The 18,063-nt window shown below is 39.1% G+C and overlaps 1 protein-coding gene across 1 annotated transcript in view; it reads right to left on the reverse strand.

Moving 5' to 3' along the window:
- The window catches only part of LOC135697970 (uncharacterized), a 38,338-nt gene extending 22,938 nt beyond the window's left edge, over positions 1–15,400 (reverse strand). Inside the window, exon 1 of the mRNA XM_065217852.1 lies at positions 15,173–15,400. The gene's annotated coding sequence lies outside the window, so the exon portion shown is untranslated. The remainder of the gene's footprint in view (positions 1–15,172) is intronic.
- Between the last annotated feature and the right edge of the window lie 2,663 nt (positions 15,401–18,063).

An 18,063-nucleotide genomic window follows, 5' to 3' on the forward strand; every position in this document is an offset into this window, starting at 1 on the left:
CATTCTAATCGACAGAATTCTTCAAAACTGTTTGAAAGCGTTTTTACAACGCTCCAAACTTCTCAGGTGAGTGTGACTATTGTCGGCAGCCTCTTTTTCTTCGGCAACCTTCCCATTAGAACTGCGTGTTAACCAGTTGTTCTATTATCGGCAACTTGAAATCAACCCCATTTTAGAGTACGTATGCTTCATTTGAATAAAAATCTGGCATAACAGGACTGCTCAGACGTACACATACAATCAGATTGAAGCTGAAAGACTAAAGAATCGTTTGGATGCATTCAGGGAAGTGTGTTGATGGGAAAACATAGTGAAATTAACGTTTAAATTTTGGTTGCCGAAAACAGTCAATGGGTGCCGAAGCCGACATTGACCCTATGTCTCTTAAATATACAGAAAATGATGACCAGAATATGTTTCTTGAACTTCTGGAGTAAAGTGCAGATAATATTAACCAGTTGTTTTATTATAATAGTTTTCGTCGCTTGTGTCCGCTGGAGGGATAATTCCCAGCATTGTCGCGTGGAAGTGACGTCGTTTCCCCGAAAAGTGCCGTGGTTCGTGAGCTGCATAAGCGAAGGGTGTTAGATCGCCGCCAAGGGAAGCTAAGCGTAAAGGAATCTTTCGCTTCCCGGCTAACCACCAAGGATCCCCGAACACCCACTGTCCTTACTGCGGTGGCTCAGCCAGTAGAGCCAGTCTCGCCACCGCAGTTAAGAGCCAAGGAGAGAAGAAGCAGGTCGAACCGAAGGAGTGTTCGCCTGGGTAGTCCACTGCGTTGACTACCAGGACCATCTACGGCGAGTATTTGGTTCGGTGATTCGTCACCATCGTCGTCGGGGGGTTCCGATAAAGGAGCCTCGTTCATCCTCCCATCCCCCCACCGCTAAACGCCAAGGACCGCTGCTACTGTGCTAGCTGACTTATAACAAATATACATACGTTGTATACGAGAGCCCCGAATAGAACGTATGACTCGTCTAATTTTGCATAGCATTTGCAATGTAAAATTAGACGAACTATACGTTGTATTCGGGTTACTCGTATACAACGTATATTCGTTATAGGTCAGGTAACACAGGCCGGCGCCGGTGGTGTAGTGGTAAGCGTGACTGCTTTCTAACACCCCGATGGGTCTGGGTTCAATCCCAGCCGAGGTTGGTGGGATTTTTCTGAGGCATAAAAAATCTCTGGTCACGTCTTCCTTCGGAAGGGAAGTAAAGCCGTTGGTCCCGGCTCATGTTTGTTGAATTGAATGGGTGCGATATCCTACGCAGGTGTGGAAGCTGCCTTCCTGCACATTCGATTGCCGTCAATCGATGGTAATCGATGTCCGTCGGTGATTGGCACTAGATTGCGGAACAGAGACCGACGTTAAATAAAGGAAAGAAGGTAACACAGTAGGCAGCTAGAAGTGTTGAAGGAGAAAACGCTCGGCACAGACCGTGTCTGGAGCCGACGTGAACCGACGTGAACAACAACCACCGCCGCCGTCGTCGAAGGGCCCCACCGTGTCTCACCGAGAATCAGTGAGGAGAAAGGGAACGTCAGATTAGTCAATAGACGTCTTAAATTGCATATTTCTTCCTCTTTTTCTTATCAATCCATCCAAATCCGAACGTCTTTGGGGAAAGTACTCTGCTCGTAGCCGCACCGCCGGGGTAAATCGGGCCAGCTACAGGCTGGCAGGTAAGCCGCAGCTTACAACTGCAGAGCAGTATTCCAATGTAGATCGTACGAGAGAGCAATAGAGCGATTTCAAGCAGAAATGTCTGTAAAGTTCTTAGTAATCTTGAAAACAAAGCCAAGAGTTCTGGACGCTTTGTCGACGACATACGATATATGGTGTAAGTATGTCAGCTTTGAGTCCAGAAAAACGCCTAAATCTTTCACGCAATGCACCCGTTCGATAGTCGTGCCTAAAGTTTGTAGTTGAAAATAATCGCTTAACTGGGTTGACCACCAGTCGGCTTAGACTACACCAGTCAGCAAAGATGTCAATCTGATTTTGGAGAGAACGGCAGTCGGCGAGTGAGCGGATGCGCAGAAAAACTTTCAGATCATCTGCAAACGGTAATCGTGGCCCTGTGATAACATGCTGAACGTCGTCGAAGTAAAGGAGAAATACCATTGGTCCCAGATGGCTACCCTGAGGTACACCGGACTTTGCGCAGAAGCTTGCTGAATGACAAGTACCCAAAGTTACTATCGGTTGGCGCTCCGTGTGGTATGAACGAAACCATCTCAAAAGATTTCCACCGATCCCTAGCCTATCAAGCTTAGCGATCGCAATTTCGTGGTTCAGCTTATCGAAAGCTGCCGTAAGATCTGTGTAGGTTAAGATGCTGCTCTAGAAATCGTATCTGTAGTGACTTCGACAACGCTAAGCGTTTGGTTGACCAAAGGAACATTACTGGCCGCGGAAGTAATGAGATTAGCGGAGAGTTGCTCGTCTTCAAACACACTAGCAAATTTGGCTGAGAACAGGTTGCAAATGTCTTGTAGATTGCCAGCCGTTTCACCATTAAAAATCATGGAAGAGGGTAAGCCGACTTCCCTGCGTTAAGGCTTGTACTCGAAAAAATGCACCATTTTTATCCGTGTGTAACTTTTTTATCCGTGGGTAAAAGTTGATGAAAATCTGAGTATAACTAGTTTGGAGTGAATTGTTTACATGTGCAAAATGTCATAACAATCGGTTCAGTGGTTATTGAGATGTCATCGAAACAAGAAGAAAATCGCCGGAGAATTTTGCGCGCTGTCATGGAAAATCCGACTGCGACCATGAGATGGACCGGAAGACAACTGGGAATTACCCATACAACTGTGTCTTTGGTGGTAAAATCGTGTAAGGAGTCCCAGACGACCGAGCGGCGGGCTGGAAGTGGAAGAAAATCGAAGACAGCTGACCCTGTGAAGGCTCGGAAGGTGTTGGATTCTTTCAAGCGTAATTCGAACCTTTCGATTCGCGATGCGGCTCTGAAGGCAAAGTGTTCCGCCTTGTTCGTTCAGCAAACCATGAAACGAGCTGGGCTTCGTGTATTCAAGGTCCGGAAGGCACCGAACCGGCGTTATCAACAAAACACGGCGGCCAAATCCCGCGCAAGGAAGCTGTATCGAGAGTGGTTAACGAAACCGATGTGTGTACGAAAGATGGATGACGAAACCTACATCAAGGCAGACGCAAAGCAGATACCGGGGCTGGAGTTCTACGTTGCCAAATCACGGTTTGATGTTCCGGAAGACATAAGGAAGAAGAAAGTGGACAAATTCGCCAAAAAATACTCTGGCAGGCCATATGCCAATGCGGTAAACTGAGTAAACCGTACATCACAATGGGTACCATCATCAGCGAAATTTACCGCACCGAGTGCCTCCAGAAGCGTCTGTTGCCCTTCCTGCGGTCCCACGGAGGCGAGACATTATTTTGGCCGGACCTGGCATTATGCCATTACGCGATCGACGTTGGATTGGTACAGAGACAATAACGTTGTTTTTGTACCAAAAACCGCCAACCCCCCAAATTCACCAGTGATTCCCCGGAAAAAAATAACCATACAATTACCATAAAATAAAATACAATTACAAGTAAATCTATTGCCAACAATCGATCTTATTGTGCGTATATAGTACACGAACTTTTAACATATTGTTATTACAATAGATGTACAATACGTCCCATATAGTAAGAGTTTTCAACAATAGAACAACAATACAATTAATGGTAAATGGTTCAAGTTTGTTCGGGAAAAAGTGATTTTTCGTATGGTTAAGATACATAACGACCCCCTTAATCCATTGTATATTCCCCCATTTACCATAGATTCTATTGTAGAAACAATACATTCTATTGTTATTTTATCGTTGTGGAGAATACGATTTATTGTAAATACCATAAACTCTATTGTATGGTTACAATACATTTCATTGTACCTCTACGGTTCTTTTTTTTACGGGTCCGTCCGGTGGAAAGATTTTAGGCCATAATGAAGGCCAAAGTTCGAAAATCGTCCAAGGTGTTTAAGAACGAGCTGGAGGCTCCACCATTGCACAAAATGTAATGAATGGTCTTAAGGAAAAGGTGCGGGCTTTCATAATTCTAAATTAAACAATTATTTTATTTTGGCTAGCAGTTAAATTCTAACAAACTTTTGGTCCGATACATCACAACTGGCATCTTTCAAAACGTAAAGATACAGACAAGCCGTGGGACCTGATGGCAGTTAAGCAATCCTCAAGGTTATGTCAATGCCCAGGGTGAAACACATCCATTTCATGTGTGAATCTTATGCTGTGAACCATATGCCTGAACATTATTGGTTCGAATTTTGACACACTTGGAGTCTATGTGCCTCACATGGTGATAAAGGGTGATACGGTCAAAATTTGGTAAATATCAACTTGACGTATTTCTTTCAATTTTGCATTTAAAAAACCTCTTCACCCCTCATTTTGAAGGTGTGTGTGTGTAGAATGTTGCTCCTATTTTGATTTTGGAATTCACTCTTCAGTTGTCAAAATGCCGTCCAAGCAAGAAGAGCAGCGTATCAAAATTTTGCTCGCGCATCGCGAAAATCCGAGCTACTCGCACGCAAAGTTGGCAAAATTGCTAAAAGTTGCCAAATCAACCGTTACAAATGTAATTAAAGTGTTTGGGGAACGTTTGTCGACAGCCAGGAAGTCTGGATCGGGGGGAAATCGAAAACCGGAAGCCGCTGAGACGACAAAGAGAGTTGCCGGTAGTTTCAAGCGAAACCCTAACCTCTCTCTCCGAGATGCCGCAAATAAGCTGGGTGTATCGTCTACAACCGTGCATCGAGCCAAAAAACGAGCCGAACTATCGACTTACAAGAAGGTAGTGACTCCAAATCGCGATGATAAACAAAATACGACGGCCAAAGCGCGATCCCGGAGGCTGTACACGACGATGCTGACGAAGTTTGACTGCGTGGTAATGGACGACGAAACCTACGTCAAAGCCGACTACAAGCAGCTTCCGGGACAGGAGTTTTATACGGCAAAAGGAAGGGGAAAGGTAGCAGATGTTTTCAAGCACATGAAACTGTCAAAGTTCGCAAAGAAATATCTGGTTTGGCAAGCCATCTGTACCTGTGGCTTGAAAAGCAGCATTTTCATAGCTTCCGGGACTGTCAACCAAGAAATTTACGTGAAAGAGTGTTTGAATAAACGTCTGCTGCCTTTCCTGAAGAAACACGGTTGTTCCGTACTGTTTTGGCCGGATTTGGCATCTTGCCATTACGGTAAAAAGGCCATGGAGTGGTACGCCGCCAACAACGTGCAGGTGGTTCCCAAGGACAAGAACCCTCCCAACACGCCAGAGCTCCGCCCAATTGAGAAATACTGGACTATTGTCAAGCGGAACCTAAAGAAGACCAAAAAAACTGCTAAGGGCGAGCAGCAGTTCAAGGCAAACTGGCTTTCTGCGGCGAAGAAGGTGGACAAGGTGGCTGTACAAAATCTGATGGCAGGGGTCAAGCGTAAGGCCCGGCAATTCGGATTTGGAAAAGCGGAAGCCTAACTGAATATTTTTCCTGAATTTTATACTAATTGAACTTGAAAAAGAAATTAAATTAACGATTTCACCGATTTACACGCGTTTTCCCTTGACCAAATTTTGACCGTATCACCCTTTATCAATAGCTTTGCACATCCTAGTTCAATGTTCTACAATATTCTACTTTATCGACTTTTACTTTACCGACTCTTAAATTGAATCAACAAATATATAAACAAAGCTGCCAAAGGGCAGGAGCTTACACATGCCTTTTTAATGGGTCTGATTTGGGATTTGATCCTGGACTGTTAGGGTGTGCTGCGATGTTTACCTAGCAATTCACATAGCATTAAAATGCAAAGTCAATGTCTTGTTTTTAGTAATTTTGAGTAAACATTCAAAAAGTGTTAAAAACTCAAATATCTCAAAAAGTATATTATCAAATTTTATATATTAAAAAAATGTAAACTTGCGGAATATTTAAAACCACGGAGACTTGAAAATTACACATTGTCCAAATTCACAGAGATTGCTGTCTCCCAGCCCAACAGGGAACAAGTGAGCGTTTAACGAATAGTGATTGGTCATGAGGCGAGACATTACCCGAATGAAGTCTCGATCCACTTTCAACCCTTTGAACAAAGGACTCTTCGACACGTTAGGGATGATCGAATATAGCCATCGTCCCAAACTCCCGTTACTCCGTTTATTCTATCAGCTAGCGAGCGACTGTTGACTCAATTAATCATATCGTTCGGCAATTTTCCACAGAGATGGAACTGTTCCGCTGGTAGGAAGTGATACAAATCTCCATATAGAATTTGAGAGAAGTGGGAATAATTCGCATATTCAGGAAAAAAAAAAGTGAACGACAACCCGAAGAAATTAGTCAGGGACTTTGCCGTTCAGTTTTTTTCCCGGAAATTATTGTTAATCAAACTACAATTAAATAAAAACGATTTTTTCCCATACAGTTTTACCTGCTTTACTACCAGTCCCCAGAGAGCCAAAAAATTCAAATTTGTGAGAGTAAATTCTCTCTCACGAGCTCAACCTCTCAACATGCCATGTATTTTGATGACACTAGATTTGTGATGTCCCTTTCATAGATTACAAAATAGAGTACCTGTCACTACAAAACATGTCTGGTACCTCTTTACATATATGCATTTAGATTATGATTCGAAGTCCCTCCTGTTTTACATATTCTGCAAGATACTTTCTGCCCCATCCCATTCATAAAAATCGGCGGGAAATTCTGTGAGGGGTGAGCTATTTTGTGTGCAGAATGTGTAAAAAAGGAGGGACTTCGAATATTAATCGAAATGCATATATAGAGGTACCAGGCATGTTTTGCACAGCAGTGTCCTCTGTGAACAATTAACGGAGAACAGATTATGCGTAGTTTCCGATAGATGTCACCGCAACAACAGCAATGATATCTGATGGAACATGAATGCAGAAGCTCGACAAAATGATTAATTGATTGAAAAATAGCGATGGGTAAACGACGCCACCCATCATGCAAATCGGTGATTCCTGTATTATTTTCTTAAAGCAACTTACAGCAAAAGCAAAAAAAAAAGCAAGTACGGGAACAAATTTAATATTTCTATGAATATTATTGTTGAACTTGATATTCGCAAAGAATTGTATGAACCAAGCTGACCACACTGGATAAAATTTGAAAATATCGCACCAACATGTGAGAGAGAACCGTTCCCACATGCACAACCGGTTAGCAAGGTAGTGGTTTGTATCAGAAAATAACAACTCGCGATACCTTTCCGCGCTCAGCTTGCGTTTTTGAGAACAGCGCAAAAGCGCAACTCAAATAACTAATAACGAATCAGAAGATCATGTACACGCTAACTTGAAAGTACCCATTAATGGTTGAAAAAGACCCATTTTGAAGAAAAGTGGCTTAACTCATTAAATGAGTAAATTTTTTACCCATTAATGAGTATCTGTTACCCATTAATGAGTAATTGTTAATCATTAATGGGTAACAGATACTCATTAATGGGTAAAATTGTTTAATCATTAATGAGTTAAGCCACTTTTCTTCAAAATGGGTCTTTTTTTACTCATTAATGAGTACTTTCAAGTTAGCGTGTATGAGATTCGATAAAAAAAAACATTTAGCTATCCATTCTTGCTTTCCTCAAGAGAAGAAGTACAGAAACCCGGTGGAACATGGCACGTCGTATCATTATTACATTCCAATAAAAAAAAAACAACAAACAAGAGAGGAAAGAGCGTGTGAGACCACACTGAACGAAATTTACGTGCAAAAGCGATTCAGAGAAAAAAAAACACACTATGGCTTCGTATTTACCTTGTTTCAACTCTGACTCGCTAAATGCTCGGAAAGGTTAGAGTGCTAAATTTTGCAAAACGAGAAATCCGTGAATGATGTCATATTCTCGCGGGTCGGCTAGCTGGATAAACGATCTTCGCACGGTTGAAGCGGGCAACGCTGCGGCGGAGTGTTTGCAGTTAGGAATTTAATTAGTCGGCTGAAGCTTGATAATAGCTCGATTAAATAGAAAGAAAACAAAGCCTATTTGAAAATAGTTTGCTTTTTTTTCGAGAGAAGGCAAAGAAATAGTTTTGAATCATAACTCATCAACAGTAGATGGTCTTTTTTTTTGCAAGCAGTTTCCAGCAGGGGACAAGACAATGAACCTGTCGCATCCCATTATTATCGTCCATCGGCAACAGTTGATGCCAATGGGATCGGACAGGAAATCGGGTTTGCATCAACAAGCAGTGTCGGTCAGCCAATGTAATTGATAGCCCGAGGAGAAATAGTATCACCAGCAACATTCTTGACCACCTCCTAGGGGTTGTTAAACTTCTTTAATGAGTGGACTGGGATAAGGCTATGCCTCAGTGCAGACCCAGACGTATACAGTTGTTGTCGATCGATAGTGATTATTACAACATCCGATGCTTGGTGACTATCGGTACCGGGTGATATCGAGATGCCCTGAGCTTAAGGAAAGCCGTGACTGGATGGGATGTGTTTTCCCATTGTGAGAGAATGTGCGGTTTGAAATGAGGCAGATGTACTTTTAGAAATGGGATTATTCAACGAGGATGAAGACAGACCTAGAAAAACATGAGAAATAGATTCACAAAAACATACATATTCTGGAGAAGTTATTTTCTAATAGGCCTTTCGAAAAGACGTATGCAACATTATCGGAAAAATTAGTTGACGAGTTTCACGCCAACTTGACTATGGGTTTGGCAGCACCCTCTCAGATTTCAATGAAAGATGGGTGTAGGTGTCTTCTTCTTTCCTTTATTTAACGTCTAATTATTGTCGGAGTGCTCTGAGACATCTCTTTAAAATCTCTATGGAATTCATCTGAAGTTTCCCTTGCAAAGTTCATGGAATTCTGTTCATATTTCAGAATTTCTAAAGAATAGGTACTTACTATAATTCCCATGGAATTCTCCACAAAATTCACTTAGAATTAATAAAATTTTCATACAAAATCCCTGAAAAATTTTACCTGCTAAATCATTTAAAAGCCTTCACAATTTCCCAGAGTCCAAAATCTTAATTTTTCAAATATGGAACCACTGAAATTTCGATGTCGGCCTAAATGCCCCTAATTTGTGCCCATACATAAATTCAGCAATCGACTTAATTTTCAATAGCGACCAAAATATCCATTAGTACCCTCCTAATGACGCATTCATCTAGATAAAATTGATAAACAGTGGGTTTTTTACGATGGGCCCTTTCTTAGATCCATAGGCCAACATTAGATCCATTTCCCCTATATGTTCGAATCATATTTTTTTTTTCGCAATTTCGGTATTCTTTTCCGATTTATAACTTTTATTCTTTACCATCCTCTCACTCCCTGCACTTCCACGGCACTGCACGGTCTTCCGAATTCACATGGTATGGCTCCGGGGAATTCTTCCTCTACATCATGTCAGCCGTGCACATGTAGAAATGCGTGTTTTCGGCCCAACTGACGCACTCATCTGAGGTAGAATATGACAACACAGCTGAGCCCGAGGATCATGGCATCTCACATAACTTGAGGGATGTCGGGCAGTATGCAGCAACTTCACCCCCTGACCAGCACGACGTAAGTGACCATGTCGCTAGTTTATCAAGTAGCTCTTTTTTAAATGAAACTACAGTCTATTGCCAAAATTTTAACCGTATGCGTAGTGCGTACAATTAAATGAAATTCAAAATATAATAAGCGGCTGCACATATGATATAATAATTGGAACAGAAACTAGTTGGTCTGAAAGTATTAATAGCGAAGAGGTCTTTGGTAGTAAATTCAGTGTGTTTCGATGTGACCGCGATTTATCATTATCAGGTAAAAAATCAGGTGGTGGTGAACTTATTGCTGTGAATGCTACATTTCAAGCTGAACAAATTGCTGCTAGTGAAAAACATAAAGAATTTGAAGATGTGTGGGTTAAAATTTTAATAAATGGTGAAGAACATCTTTTCGCTTCTGTCTACTTTCCTCCACACTTTTTCAAAAAACCAGCTTACGAAAAGTTTTTCACTATTGCAGAACTGAAAATTCAAGAACCAAAATTCATATTTATGTAGATTTTAGCCAGAATACTGTTAATTTTATTCAAGATAGTGATAATGATTCAAGATAGTGATAATGATTCTCTGCTGTTACCAACTGTAGGTGAAAACGATACTTTGCATTTCATCTTTGATAAAAGCAGCCACTTTAGGACTTCATCAAATTAACCATGTTCGTAACCAGCTCAATTCCTATTTGCGTTTTATGTTTACTAATTGTACAGAAGAATTGTGCATTGTAGAAGCAGCAGTTCCATTATGGAAGAATAAAAAATTTCATACGGCTATTGAATACTCAGTGTTCACATACTCACATTGGTCACGCCCAAGCGTTGTTGATTTCGAATTAGTTTATGATTTTAAAAATGCAAATGTTCCTGAATTTCACAGCAGACTGAATAACATAAATTGGCAAAAAATTTTAAAAGATGAAAACGACATGGACAAGGCTGTTGACATATTTTATACTACCTTATTCAATATCATTGAAGTATTCGTTCTTAAAAGACTACAGAGAATAATGAACAGCACCAAATATCCTGTGTGGTATACACAAGAAATCAGAAATATTAAAAACAGGAAGCAAAAAGCACACAAGTCGTATAAAAAGTTTAAAACGTCACAAAATTTAGAAAAATACGTTGTAATTTGCAGAGAACTTGAGGCAGAAATATCGTCAGCATATGAGAATTACAATTCAAACGTAGAGAACAATATAAAATCTGATCCCAAAACGTTCTTTAACTTCGCGAACGAAAAAATGAAGTCATGTACATTCCCATCACGCATGCAGTTTGAAGAGTTTGATAGCACTGATAGTGAGGATATTTGTAACCAATTTGCTCGCTTTTTCCAAAACATATATAAGAAATCCAGTAATGCTCTCGATTTGAACTATTTTTCTTACCTACCTGAAGGGGAAAATGACGTATCAATTAATAATATCACTGTTCAAGAAATTTGTATGACTCTTGAAAGTCTCGATGCTGGCAAAGGACCTGGTTCTGATGAAATACCTCCATTTTTATTGAAAAAATTAGAAACTAGTTTTGTTACACCATTGTTTTTGGCTTTACAATTTATCTCTCAAAACAGGTGATTTTCCAAAAATTTGGACGAAATCATTTTTAGTCCCAATATTTAAATCTGGCAAACGGTCTGACATTAAAAACTATAGAGGTATTGCAATTATGTCATGCATTCCTAAAATGTTTGAAGCAATTGTTAACCAAAAAATAATTAACCAGTTTAAGCATCGCATTTCAAATAATCAACATGGTTTTTTTAAAGGTCGGTCAACGTCTACTAATCTTTTGGAATTTGAAAACTTTTATATTGAAGCAATGGATAGAGGTAATACGGTTGAAACCTTATACACTGATTTTAGTAAGGCCTTTGACAGAGTAGACATTCCCTTACTTCTTTTTAAATTAAAACGTTTAGATATGACAAGAACACTTTTAAAATGGATTGGATCATACTTGACAGAAAGAACACAGATGGTCCGCTTTAAAGGAAAAATATCTTCGGCAGTTAATGTTACCGCGGGAGTTCCACAGGGATCTCATTTAGGTCCTTTATTATTTATTTTATTTGTGGATGACGTGAAGTTTGTGTTAAATCGTTTGAATGTGCTCATATATGCTGACGATATGAAACTGTACATGGAAATCTTTGACAGTTCTGATTTGCTACATTTTCAAAATGAAATTGATGTTTTCTACAATTGGTGCGTTAAAAGTCTGTTGGACATTAATGTTAAAAAATGCAATATTATATCTTATTCCAGAAAACACACTACTCTAGATTTTACATGTACTTTAGGAAACTAGCTGGTTGTAAGGTGCGATAAAATTAGGGACTTAGGAGTAATTCTTGACTCGAAGTTGACATTTGTAGATCATGTGAATACCACAATTCACAAAGCAAATAATATGTTGGGATTCATAAAAAGATTTAGTTATCATTTTAAAGACCCATATACCATCAAAACACTTTATATAGCTTACGTGAGATCAATTCTCGAATATTGCAGTGTGGTTTGGGCTCCATATCATGAAACTTATATAAATCGTATAGAATCAGTTCAAAAACAGTTTTTGTTATTTGCGCTTAGGAAACTAGGCTGGACCTCTTTTCCCCTTCCTTCTTATGAGTCCCGTTGCATGTTGATAAACATTGAAACACAGGCTTTAAAAATTTAGATGCCTCAAAAGGTCCTGGACCTGACGGATTTCCACCAGTATTTATTAAATGTCTAGCAATGGAACTCACTGCTCCATTGTTTTGGCTTTTTAATATGTCCCTGGAATCCGGAACCTTCCCTAAAATTTGGAAAAGCTCATTTCTAGTACCTATCTTTAAATCTGGTCGAAAATCTGACGTACGTAATTATCGTGGTATAGCCATTATCTCTTGCATTCCTAAGCTTTTCGAGGCAATTATCAACGAAAAATTATTTCTCCAAATCAAAAATAGAATAGAATAAAATTATCGAAAAATGAATCAAGTCCAGTATCTCACTGTTTTCCTCGCCTGAAACTCTTTAAATCAAAGGTCTTTTTTCTGAAACCCGAGGTATTGTCGAAACTGCTATATTTGTGATGGGATTTTTTTAGGATGCCGGTTAAAAATCTATAGCTTTAGTAAATACATAGAAATTAGAACCAACTACAAGAACTAGAACCGGTCCAAAAACAACCGAGATATGGTAATATCCCTAGAGTCGGGTCTGATGGAAGGATCTGAACGCTGTCAGATTGTTTATTCATCAAAATATGCCATTCGACAGCTTTTCTACCTGTATGTTCATGAATAGGCTTTCTATATACTTGGAATCGATCATTGATCACATTGGCCGCCTATGGAACCACCAAGATACCCCCAGGGTTACCTGTAGTAAGGGACAATTGCATTTGTACACCAGACATAGCAGACATACTCTGAGAATAATTCCAAGAAAATTTCAAGGGAATTCTGATAAAAATGTCTAGTATATTCTCAAAACAACCCCACAAGGATTCTGACAGGAATGCCAAAAGAATTGTGATACGAATTTCAAGGCAATTTTAAGATAAATATAAAATTTCGAACAGCCTTCCCAGGGGAGTTTTATTTTTAAATTCTGAGGAGTAGTAGTTATGGGTAGAATTGCAAAGAATCCTGACTCAAAATACTGACGGGAATTCAGTAAGGATCATTTCAGGAGATTTCTAAGAATAACAGATTTTTGAGAAAATTCAGGAAGCCAGGCTTAGCGCGAACTAACGAGTGCGATTTCTTCCATTGCTTCCATTGTTGTAACAAATAGCTGGAGGGTTCTAACATCGGTCAGTTCACGAAACTGTTGAGAAGAATTCGAAGGAACTTTGAAGGGAACTCGAAATGATTTTTAAAAGAATACTTAAGGAATCCTGAAGTGAGCTACTAGGGAGTTTACAGGATAAATCTGAGGAGAATTGCAAGATATTTCATGCAAATATTCCGAGGTAATATTGAAGAGATTTATGGAGAAAACATCAGGCGCTTTTGTAAGAATGATTCAGAATTTAAGGGGGGAAATACAAGTAAATTTTTTTTTATCGATTTTTTATATTTTATTTTAAAAAATGCTACGAGCACGAAGAAGGGGTGATCTATGGCCCCGGTATCGCCGATTAACCGTAAGTTCCAGAAATCATGTTTTTACACAACCCAAAACTTTAAACGCGTTTTTCTCGAAACGGTGTTTTCCAAATTGGCGGGAAAGATAAGTCAAAAAGTTCTCATTCAAATGACTTGAAACCTGGCGCATCTTAAAGGAAATAAATTTTTACTCTACCACTGATATCATAAAAATAACAATAAATAATTTTCAGGTCTGCCTAAAAGAGAAAAAAAAAACAGTGAAAAATCAACTTTTTTTTCAGATTTTTTTTTCAAAATTTTTAACATGTTTTTTTTTTTGGTTTTAAATGTTTACATAATTTTTTTTTTTTTATATCTTTATTTAGGAGACTTTCAGCCGTTGGTTGGCTCGTCTCCGAGTTTACATAGAACAAAAATCTTTTCTGAATAAGGTCGAATTGATAAAAGTAAGTTTTGTTCAATTTTTAAGGTCTCTAGAACGCCCGCCAATTACCAATCCCCACCGTAGGCGACCTCCTTCCGATGTGACCCCAAGGAGCCACAGGGGTCACACACCAATGAAAAAAATCTCAAATGTAGAGAAAGATTTAAGCAATTTAATGCAAAAAACCCCAAACGTTTGCGTTGCTTCATTTGCTCACAAAAAAAATCCTAAAATCGTCGAGTTTTTGACTACTTGTATTTCCCCCCTTAAACAGAAACGTGGAGTGAGTTTCCTAAAGAGAATGCCTGAAATTGAATATGTCTTCCAAAAATATGTTTGAAAAAGGATTAATAATTTTCCAAGAACATAGTAAACCCTCACGTCGACGCTGAGGCATAGAATCTCTGACCAAGCTAGTGAAAAAATATGCTCAATATGTTTATGCAAAATGATGTTACAAACCATGTGAAGTTTGCTCTAGAATGAGCGGTGAACGTGAACGGTATTATGCGTCAAGAAAAACAACTTTTGAAATTCATCTCTGTCCTCGGCGATTTTTTCTACCTTTATTTCGGAGTCTTTCGAACAGGCAAAAATTCAATTTAATTTAATACTCTACACGTCAAGTCTTTTCTTCGTTAGATATGAATTTCAAGAATAATTTTTCAATTTAAAACAGGCTATCTTGATAGATTTATACAATCAAGCGGCTAGAAGCGATTCCAATGACCTTGAAGTAAGTCGCACCGTTTGGCACCCCACACCACACAAGCGGTTTTAGCAAAGCCAACCAGTTAAAGCCTTCAAAACAAGCAACGGGCAAAAAGTGGGTCAAAGGTTGTCATCAAGACATTCAAGGACGTCACTCTGAAATTGGCATGATGACGATGCACAGCAGCATTTAAATTTTAGAGTTTAAATGGTTTTTTTTTGCGATTAGATAAAACTGTTCGCAAGAATTTACAGATAAGCAACAGTAGAAACATGTATGTCAATATGATTGATGATCTGGTACACCTACCTGAGCTTTGATGAATCAGGCGATTGGTGGCATAGTCCGAAGAATGCCAACCAAGAATAGTAGAGAACGGAAGATGATCCAGTTAGTATCCAATTTATTTTCCCAACACGCAAAAACACTCGATAGCTGCACAAGTACGGGAAAATATTACAAATAACACCCAATTTCGATCGGCACAACCGGAATTTTCTGAATGAAATCGATTTTTCCACCGTCAACACCGACTTCTTCGTCTGTTTTCTGAATCGAGAATGAAAATTGTTGTACTTGTTGTTTCTGTTTGTGTTCGACTGTCAAAAACTAGCATAATAGACATGGCTGCGCGATAGACTGGCTCCGCTCAAGAGTGGCAAGAGCGAGGGGCGCATAATCGAAAAATAAAACTTTAAGGACATGTTCAGCCAGCGTTGTCAGACTGTTTTCAAGCTTATCGGTATTAATGGTTTTAAAAAATCGCTATTAATCGGTATTTACAGGGGGAACGACTCATTTGGATGTATTTTGTTCAGTCTAATAATTACTTGGAATTTTCGGGGAAAAGCACAATAATTGATGGGATTTCTGCATGTGTGTCGTATTTAGAAAAAATAGACGAGAAGAAAACATATGAGTTGCATAAACTCCAGATCGCGTCTAGCCAAAATATCCCGAACTGGAACATTAGGTTGTCCACCTCGACCCCGAAGGGATTCGTACAACTCGGATCTGACTCCACAGTGCTCAGCACATGATGGATTTCTTGTGTTAAGGTGCAAATCAGTTCAGATTAGTGGAAAATCGTACAATAAGACAATTACCGATGGAAATTGGCAAGATTTTGAATGAAAAATGCTGTAATTTCTGTTGGGGAAAATACTTATTCTGATGTAAACAAACGGTTTGGTTGACGTTTCTTCTCGAAGTGGCATGGTGCTCTCTACGTTGGTGGTGCATTAAAAAGGCCTACACGAAACGAAAATCAATTATTTTATTCATGTGTTTCACTTATACATTTTTGCCAAAACATCAGCCTTATACATTCCATAAGACAAATTACATAGGTCCTATAAGAATGCATTAAAGGTATGTGTGACCACTTATACATTTCATTTAACACATAATCTTCATTAACTTTTTGCAAGGCGTCTGCTTATTAGTTGACTTATACATTTTATGAATAATCAGCAATAGAAATTTGCCAAAAGGTATAAGGAGATTTCTATCCGTGTATAATGTGATCTGCGTTCTGGCAATCTTGTCCACATTCACAGATATTGCTGTCCCACAGCCCAACACGGAACAAGATGGAACAAGTGAGCTCCCGCATAAACACTAACCATAAGAAGTGCCTAACCACCAATTCGTGATATCATCCCAACTTTATGTGGTATGGTTGTAACATCTATGATATCGTTAGTGTATGGTACCCGTTTATTAGGGCTCTTGTCGAATAGTGATTGGACATGAGGCGAGACATCACACGAATGAAGTCTCGACCCTACTGTGTTACCTGACTTATAACGAATATACGTTGTACACGAGTACCCCGAATACAACGTATGACTCGTCTAATTTTGCATAGCATTTGTAATGTAAAATTAGACGAACTATACGTTGTATTCGGGGTACTCGTATACAACGTATATTCGTTATAAGTCAGGTAACGCAGTAGGCGGGAAATAGAAAGGTGACACAGTAGGAAGAAGTGTTAATTTGTTTACTAAAATGAACTATGCCCATTTTGTTATAGCAAGTTTTGCTATAAGAAATGCTCCTCGTGTTTATTAGCGAAATTCACATCAAAGGTTGATTAATTGCGTAGGAAATCAGTTTGGCACGGCATTTATGACCAGCATACACCTACCGGTCGTATGAAACAGGTCAAAAACTGTCCATACATTTTTTTGTTTTGAATTTCTGTATGGCTAATAGTGAACTTTTCGTGAACATTAACAGCAAAGAACTCACCAACACTGGGAGACCGTGAGTTCCTGCCCACCTGTCATATTTCCATCTCGGTCTCGACCCACCTCCAGCTCCAACCCTTTAAACCAAGGAATCTTCGACACCTTAGGGATGATCGAATATAGCCATCGTCCCAAACTCCATTCATTCCACTGTTGACGATAAATGAAGAAAAATTCGTTGTAGGCGATTTTTCGATCGTAAATATCGCCTTCCATACCCGCATAAACGCGAACCATAAATTGACCTTACCGACAATGGTTATAAATTGTTTATAATCCCTCCTTAACTTTAACTGAAATGGTTTTGGAACCTTACATGAACGTTTGTGTAATAAAGTTTTAACCTTAAGTATTATGGTTTTTAGGAAGCGGACCTTACAAATAATGGGTTGTTAAGAACCATTACCATTTCAAATTCTGGTTTTCTCCATACATTTTCGGAAAGAGAACTATATTAGAACGTTTTTACTTATGGTTTGAGAACATTAATGGTTATGGTTATGGTAGTCAGTAAGGCCCATGAATGGTTTTGTAACATCGATCAACTTTATGTGGAATACATCGCGAATTGGTGTTTCGTATTGATTGTTGATAAAACCACAGACAAACAGACGTAACTCTTCATTTTGTATCTTCGTTCACGCATTTAACGGTTGATTTGAATATTATCAGTTTCGCGAACTACTCGCCACAGCGCTGGCATCGGATCACTTTGACGTTTCTATACATCCTATAAAACTTTTATGCAATATTGTTTGCAAGTTAGCGAGCAAGCTAGTTTTCCGCGAGAAACCCGAGAGATGTCGTTACTGAGGTCCTATGTATTGAGATACTATGTTTTCAAGAACAACTTTTTCAAAGCGTTACGTCTGTTTGTCTGTGATAAAACTGTTGAATGAAGTTTTCTAGGGGAGTAATTTTTAATCCGTTTATTTCAGCATGAAA

This window comes from Ochlerotatus camptorhynchus, unplaced genomic scaffold, assembly GCF_037179485.1.
Source record: "Ochlerotatus camptorhynchus isolate MF236.1 unplaced genomic scaffold, CSIRO-AGI_Acam_v1.1 ptg000080l, whole genome shotgun sequence".
NCBI lineage: Eukaryota > Metazoa > Arthropoda > Insecta > Diptera > Culicidae > Ochlerotatus > Ochlerotatus camptorhynchus.